The following is an 8,992-nucleotide window of genomic DNA, read 5'->3' on the forward strand; positions in this document are numbered from 1 at the left end:
GTGTTTTCTTTTCTTTAAAGCAAACTTTAACCAAGTAGAATATAGAGTTTAATTATTTTAATAAATTTAAATAGATTTAATCTATTAACTCATATGTCATCTAATCCTATCATAATTTAATCTATGTCTAATACTTGAACTTAATAAGTACTGTTGCTTACATTTATGCAAACACAGGAAATGAAAAAATTAGTACAAAAATATTCCGTTGCCGGGACTTGAACCCGGGTCTCTCGGGTGAGAGCCGAGTATCCTAACCACCTAGACTACAACGGATTCATGCCTGAAGAAGAAATATTTACAAGTACTAACTCTGTCCAACTCTTCACCCACCCGCCCAATTGCAGCTTTTCATAATATTAAAATATTTATAAGTGTAAAAATACTATTAATTAAGGGAATAGGGAGTGAAATAAAATAAATTTATTTTTTTTATTTTTCATTATTATATTATGTCCCCCAATCTTATATGTTACCATTTTAAATTACACCATCTGCAAATTTTGGATATATAAGTATTTCAAAAATAAATTTAAATTTAAATTTCTAAAATATCTATTTAACTCCTATCATATTTAATTCTTCAAAATTCCATTCCTTCTTTAAAAAAAAAAAAAAAAAATTAGATATTGTGACAACTAGCGCTAAAATTTTTTTCTAAGCATAACTTTTAGTCATTAAATTTGAATTTTTGTTAACTTGAATGAAATTTTGTATTTTATTTTATCCAAATCAATACGGATTCAAATTCAAAGTATGAAATCTAACCTCCAAACACATAATATTTTATTTTAAAAAAATATCACAACTAATGACATGTAAAATTGAGGGGAGATTGTTTATTATCATTTATTATTTTTATTTATTCTCTTGGTTGTGATATAATTTATTAGAAAAGGATTAATATTATTGGGTTTAAAGAAATGAGAATGATTTATTTCATTCTCAAATTATTAGTCGATCCCACAATTAATTAATTCTAGTCAATCGCCTTAGTAATTGTTGCTGTTGTTTGTTTTGGTTATTGCGGCTTATTATTAAACCGATTTTGTTGAAATTCAACACAACATTTAGTAAACATTTTATTTTGCATTGTTTATATATATTTTAATACTTTGGTTTTTATTGTTTCCTTTTTATTGAAGACATGTTTCCACAATAAATTATTTATCAACTTTGATAAATAATATAATGTATATATCAACTTAAAAAAGGATAATGATATTCATGATATTGATTATCGATTCCTAAAATTTGGTTCTCTTCCATCCTTTATAATCCAAATATTAAACGCCAAACAATATTTACACCATAATATTAAAGATGTAGATAATTTTGAAGTTTTTAAACTCTATATTTTTAATAATGATGTATAATCCATTGTAGAATTTGCCATATGGTAACAAATCAAGTTAATGTAGAATTTGCCATATGATAACAAACCAAGTTAATATCTTTAATTACCAATCCTTTTTTGTGTTGGACGGTTCAGGATCTTCTCAACCTCAAAAGCTAGCTCTTGGGGTAAGACTTTCTCTCACATTTAATATCTGACCACCAATCCCTTCCACAGTCGATGTGGGCTAATCTTAATGTTGATGCGTAATACATGCTATGCAAATATCCCAATGTTGATCAGATTAACAGCCGATAAAAAGATGATCGAAGGATAACCATAAAAATATTAATAAATCAATAAGCAAAATAATGACTAGAGAAGTTTTAAAAGATTGATCTTTGAATAACTATTTTTTTCATTTCAATTTTGACTCGAGTTCAATATTAGAAAACATTAACAAGAACATGAAATCCCCCCAAAAAAAAGGCATTAAAGTACCTCGAGAGAATAAAAATTCACCAAACTCAAATTCTAGATCCATATATAGGTTGTGTGCGTATATGGTGGGGGTTGTAAGGATACCTTCGCACTTGAATTTATAGCTTTTAATCAATGTGATTGTTATACTCCAAATCTCCAACATCTATTTAGTTCATCACAGGGCAAGCCAATTGCAAGAGTTGGAGAAACAACATACAATGCAGGAACATCAAATCTCGTAAAAGGTTGACGAGGAAGGCCCGATTAACTAGTCTTAAAGTTAATCTTAGTATAGATCTTGAATTATTAGTGATTGGACCACACCTTAATAGTTTCAAAGTGAGGATCTTGATAATAAATTAGGAGTATATTTTTTTTTATTACATAAGAACTCCAGCCACTAACAAGCCTTTCGGACCCCTTGGTGCAGCACCAAACCTACGGATCAGCGTCGTCCCCCTAGGTCTCGCTGATCAGGTAAAGTTCGGAATGCTGACACAACTTTCGTGCATCAGTTGGACGGTCGGCCAACCCGACCCTTAGGACACATCTCCAATACCATCCACAGTCCCCGCTGGCTCACAAAAAACTCTCACCATCCACGGTCCCTGCGGGCTCACAGAGTAAATTCTCACCATTCACAGGTACTGTTGGCTCTGTGAGTGTATCTACCTGAAATTGAACCCCCAATGCTCCTTTTTACGTGCTGATGTCTTTCCATCGAGCCATGCCCGTGGGGGCACAAAATATTAGGAGTATGATGTTCTTATTAAGAACAAAAGACTCAAGGGAAAAGTTGGATATTACATTTTAGGGGATTGGAGATTAAAGTGAGCTCCATGGTAGACTTAGATCAAGGCAATCAAGTGGAGAGTGTTGTTTTTTTGTCCCACATTGGTATAATAGTTCCACATTAGTATAAAAGATTGTTTTGAATTTTTATATTATTTTTCCTACATTGGAGAGAAGCGTTTTTTAGACTTGAGGTTGAAGTTATATAAAGAGCTCAACTTTTCATTTGTAAAACACACCTCAAAATTGTACTTTGTCAAGAAGTAGTGGATTGATCATCGGCGCCCAAGGACGTAGATAGTTCTATACCGAACCTCGTAAATTTCTTGTCTTGTTTTTTTACTGTTTTATTATTAGTTTCTGCATTGCTCTAATTTCTTATATATTCAATAGCAATAGTTGTAGTATTGGTGTTTGGCACAAGTGGGGTGCCCGGCACAACAATTGGTATCAGAGCTAGGTTGAATAGTGTTGATATGGAGGTGTTCCTCTGTTAGGATCCTTAATTCCATGTTTGATGTCTAATAAAGACCTTATCTAAGCGAGTGCTCAGAGACCATTGCGGCTCAGTCGCTCCCTGGAGGTCGGTTTGGTCAAAGTGGAATTTCATAGAATAAAATAAAGTAGACACAGTTGGTACGTACTATTTATCCTAGGTCTTTTTCTTTGTTGGTTACTATTGAATATATAGAAGATGGCAGAAACTAGAGCAGTAGTAGAAGAAACTTTGTCCACACGAACTCCAACCCCTTCGGCTTTGAAATCATCGTCGAAGACGATAGCTAATGCTCGATTTGAAGTGGAGAAATTTGATGGTACCAATAATTTTGGTATGTGGCAATGTGAGGTATTGGACATCTTGTATCAGCAATAACTAGATATTGTTTTGGATGATAAACCAATAGATATGGGTGATAGAGATTGGGAAAAGATCAATCGTCAGGTATGTGGTATGATTCGTCTGTGTCTCGCCAAAAATAAGAAATATTGTGTTATGAGGGAGACATCTGCAAAAAAATTTTGGAAGACATTGGAAGATACATTTATGACCAAGAGTCTGGAAAATCGGCTCTATTTGAAAAAGAAATTATTTCTCTTCCAGTATCAACCAGGTATTTCGATTAATGACCACATAAATGCTTTCAATAAAATTTTGGCCGATTTGTTAAATTTGGATGAAAAGGTGAAAGATGAGGATAAAACCATATTGTTATTGAATTCTCTCCTTGATGAGTATGAACATTTGACCACCACTTTATTGTATGAAAAGATAAAGTTACTTATGATGCTGTTTGTACTGCATTGATTAGTACTGAATGCAGAAAGAAGGATCAGAGGGTCCATAAGGAAACAGTAGAAGCACTAACAATAAGGGGATGTTTTCAGAGTCGTATACCTAGAAGGAAGAGTAAATCTCATGGGAAGAGTAGATCTCATGGGAGGAGTAAATCTTATGGGAGACCTGCTAAATATGAATGCGCCTTTTGTCGTGAGAGAGGGCATTGGAAGAAAGATTGCCTTAAATTACAGCAGAAGAATAAGGGCAAAGCACATTCTAATGCCAATATAGTCAATGATGATGGAAGTGAGTCAGATTTTTCTCTTGTTGGAACATCTTCGTCACATTATTTTGGTGAGTGGATTTTGGATTTTGGTCGTTCCTATCATATGTGTCCCAATAGGGAATGATTTTCTAACTTTGAAGAATTAGATGGTGGGGTTGTTTTTATAGGACATGACAATACTTGTAAAACAACTGGAATATGATCAATACAATTGAAATGTCAAGATGGAACTATTAAGACCTTGACTGATGTTAAGTATGTTCCAAGCCTAAAGAAGAATCTGATTTCATTGGGTGCCTTAGAATCTAAAGGGTTCACTATCACTTTGAAAGATGGAATCTTAAAGATTAAATCAGGTGCATTGGTGGTGATGAAAGGAATAAGGAAAAATAACTTGTATTATTTACAAGGTAGTACAGTTATTGGCTCAGCAACTGTTGTTTCTGAGAAAGATGCAGGTTCAGATACAACTAGGTTATGGCATATGCGATTAGCACATGCAGGAGAAAAATCTTTGCAACAATTAGCTAAGCGAGGTTTGTTAAAGGGTGCAAAGGTGTGCAAACTTGAATTTTGTGGGCATTGCATTCTAGGAAAACAAACTAGAGTGACATTTGGCACAGCAATCCATCAGACTAAAGGTATTTTAGACTACATCCATAAAGATGCATGGGGGCCCACAAAAATGGCTTCGTTGGGTGGTATGCATTATTTTGTCACTTTTGTTGATGATTTTTCTAGAAGAGTTTGGGTATATTCTATGAAGCATAAAAATAAAGTGTGTGATATTTTCCTTAAGTGGAAAAAATTAGTTGAAAATCAAACTGGCAAAAAGATTAAACGGATCAGATCAGATAATGGTAGTGGATACACGAGTGACCCGTTTATGTTCACAGTTCGAAATACACCACAGTAGAATGGGGTGGCAGAGCGCATAAATCGGACTTTGCTGGAGAAAGTTCGATGTATGTTGTCTAATGTTGGGTTAGATAAAAGGTTTTGGGCCGAGGCTGTCAAAATATGCGTGTCATCTTATCAATCGTCTACCATCATCTGCAATAGAGGGAAAAACACTCTGTGAGGTATGGTCTAGAAAGCCTGCTAATAATTATGATTCTTTACATGTATTTGGTAGTATGACTTATTATCATGTTAAAGAATCTATGTTGGATCTAAGAGCCAAGAAAACAATATTCTTAGGGATAAGTGCAGGAGTCAAAGGATATCGTCTTTGGTGTCTAGAGACCAAAAAAATGATTTTAAGCAGGCATATGACTTTTGATGAACTTGCGATAATGAAGAAAACAATACGCAAGGAGTCACGAGTTGAATAGAAGACTAGTGGTACTCAACAACAGGTGGAGGTTGAGACAATTTTGGGAAACCCACTGATAAATGAAACTACACAAGGTAACTCTCCATTTACGATGGGGAATAGTGTACAAGAAGAGGAGATTTCAATTCGAGAATCTTTACAACAACAAGAATCAATTGTTTCTCAAAGGCCAAGACGAGAAATTCGAAAACCTGCTCGGTATACTGATATGGTGGCCTATGCACTTCCAGTTGTGGATGATAATGTTCCTTACACTTTCAAAGAAGCAATGAGGAACTCTGAATCAGACAAGTGGAAAAAAGCAATGGATGAAGAAATGCAATCTCTTCATCAGAATCAAACTTGGGAGTTAGCCCAGCTGCCCAAGGGTAAGAAAGCAATTGGTTGCAAATGAGTTTATGTAAAGAAAGAAGGATTTCCATATGCAAATAATGTTTGCTTCAAAGCTAGATTGGTAGCTAAGGGCTACGCACAGAAGGAAGACATTGATTATAATGAGGTATTTTCTCTAGTTGTTAAACATTCTTCCATTCGAATTTTGTTGGCTTTGGTAGCACAATTTGATCTTGAACTAGTTCAGCTCAATGTAAAAACTGCATTTTTACATGGTGATTTGGAAGAGGAAATCTATATGACTCGGCTAGATGGATTTCAGGTTGCTAGAAAGGAAAATTGGGTATGTAAACTGGGTAGATTGTTGTATGGTTTAAAACAGTCTCTAAGATAGTGGTACAAAACGATTTCATCAGTTTATGATGGGTCAGAAGTACGTTAGAAATAAACATGATCATTGTGTTTATTTTCAAAGACTACAAAATGGATCTTTTATATGTTTACTCTTGCATGTTGATGATATGTTGATAGCTTCAAAGAATAGAGAAGAAATCAACAAGTTGAAAAGTCAGTTAAATCAAGAGTTTGAGATGAAAGATCTTGGTGAAGCAAAGAAGATACTTGGCATGAAGATTCGCAGAGACAGAATGAGAGGAAGAGTTAGTTTGTCTCAGAAACAGTATTTGAAGAAGGTAGTACAGAGTTTTGGCATGTCTGAGCAATCAAAACTAGTAAGCACTCCTCTTGCTCCTCATTTCAAACTTAGTGCGGCTCTATCTCTTAAATTAGATGAGGAACGTAAGTATATGTCACAGGTTCCTTATGCAAGTGTTGTTGGTAGTCTGATGTATGCAATGGTTTGTACTAGACCTGATATTTCACAAGTTGTTAGTATGGTGAGTAGGTATATGCATAATCCGGGTAAAGGACATTGGCAAGCTATGAAATGGATTTTGAGATATATTATGAATACGATTGATGTTGGTATAGTATTTGAGAAAAATAATACTATTGATCAACGTGTTGTTGGATATGTGGATTTAGATTTTGCAGGTGATTTGGATAAACATCAATCAACTACTGGATATATTTTTACATTTGCTAATGGTCCAGTGAGTTGAAGGTCTACCTTACAGTCTACCATTCCCTTGTCTACAACAGAAGCAGAGTACAGAGTACATGGTAGCTTTAGAGGCTGTTAAGGAAGCTATTTGGTTGCAGAGTTTACTTGAAAATTTGGGAGTTGTTCAGAAGCACATTGTTGTGTTTTGTGATAGCTAAAGTACTACTCATTTGGCAAAGTACCAAGTCTACCATGCACGAATGAAGCATATCGATGTTCGGTTTCATTTTATGCGGAATATTATTGATGGAGGCAATATACTTCTTCAGAAGATGCTATAACTGAAAATCCCGCAGATATGTTGACCAAGATTGTGACAACAATCAAGTTCAAACATTGTTTGGACTTGATCAATATCCTGCAAGTCTGAATAATTTTGGAAGGCGCCGATGATGTGGAACTCTAGAAAATGATGGTGAGTGGAAAATTTGTTGAATTTATCGTCAAGGTGGAGATTTGTTGTTTTTTTGTCCCACATTGGTAGAATAGTTCCACATTAGTATAAAATGTTGTTTTGAATTTTTTATATTATCTGTCCCACATTGGAGAGAAGTGTTTTTTAGATTTGAGGTTGAAGCTATATAAAGAGTTCAACTCTTCATTTGTAAAACACACCTCAAAATTGTACTTTATCAAGAAGTAGTGGATTGATCATTGGCGCCCGAGGACGTAGGTAATTTTATACCAAACCTCGTAAATTTCTTATCTTGTTCTTTTTATTGTTTTATTATTAGTTTCTACATTGCTTTAATTTCTTATATATTCAATAGTAATAGTTGTAGTATTGGTGTTTGGCACAAGTGGAGTGGCCGACACAATAGAGAGAAGATATCAAATTATTGTAATTATAAATGGAAAGGAATATAATAACAGCTTGTGTGACACAAGGTAGGAACCCATGCCTCCTAAACTATGGATATGGTTCTCCATATCTCGAAGATAATGTAGAATTTTAGAAGAATTTAAGCACCATATGAGACTAATGTATGTGGTTAACATTATATGCATGAGACTTTAGTTTCATAGTGAATTAGTCGAGAGGGAGGGAATGTTGGTTATTCTTCAACCCAAAAAAAGGTTGTGGAAATCCTTTCACTTAGGCTAACAAAGTAAGCCCCCATTTGGAACATATTAAAAAATAAGTACATTTTCAAAAAAGGGTTTTTTTTTTTTTTAAGTACTTATGTCTATAAATAGTGTTTGATTTACATTTTAAATTAGTGTTTATTTCAAAAAGCAATTTTTCAAACTACCTTTTTTTAAAGAAAAATAAGTATTTTACGAATTTTTTTATTAAGTACTTAGCACTTATTATAAGTAATTTCAAACTATTTTTAGATAAGTACTTTTTCTTAAAAAGTACTTTCCTATAAGTGGTTCCAAACAATCTTTAAGTGGTTTAGTTAGCTTCAAAGAATGAATGGACAAGGGGATAGCAAATAGTGCTCGGAGGAAAACCTTCCTAAGAGCTATAATAAAGCATCTCCCAATGATCAATTCAAACTGTAATCAAATCATGTTAGACACTCTGGAAGAGTAGAAAAAATTTCTACAACTTTCAAATTTGAGTGGACAAGTAGAAAAGAAATTTGATTTTTCCATCATAGAAAGGCTTGGAACAATCTTATCATGATAATTCTTTGTAAGAAAATAAAAATGACAAAGTTGCTTCTAAAATGGAACAAGGAAAATTTTTGGAATTGCTTTCTTTGGAAAAAAATACTTCAAAGAGCAAATCAATTTCATGAAACAAGAAAAGGCCCCTAGACCCAATCTTGCTATAGAAACAAAACCTAATGGGAGATCTAGAGGAATATATACTTAGAGAAGAACTTATTTGGAGGAAAAAAAAATCAAAAGTCAAGTGGCTAATGGATGGATTTGCCAACTCAAAATTCTTTCACCTATATAGGATAGACAAAAGAAGAAGGAACTCCATAGACTTTCTAAAGATCGAAGAGGAGGGTTGGACAAGTTGTAGAGACTCGAAGAATTATAGTAATTACGTCACGCCCCGAATCCGA

General features: G+C 34.0%; 1 non-coding gene across 1 annotated transcript; it reads right to left on the reverse strand.

Annotated features, from left to right (window-relative positions):
- Positions 1 to 203: 203 nt before the first annotated feature.
- Positions 204 to 276, reverse strand: TRNAE-CUC (transfer RNA glutamic acid (anticodon CUC)). Its single transcript has one exon. It is a non-coding gene; the product is annotated as a tRNA-Glu (tRNA).
- Between the last annotated feature and the right edge of the window lie 8,716 nt (positions 277 to 8,992).

This window comes from Malania oleifera, chromosome 13 (assembly GCF_029873635.1).
Source record: "Malania oleifera isolate guangnan ecotype guangnan chromosome 13, ASM2987363v1, whole genome shotgun sequence".
Taxonomy (NCBI): domain Eukaryota; kingdom Viridiplantae; phylum Streptophyta; class Magnoliopsida; order Santalales; family Ximeniaceae; genus Malania; species Malania oleifera.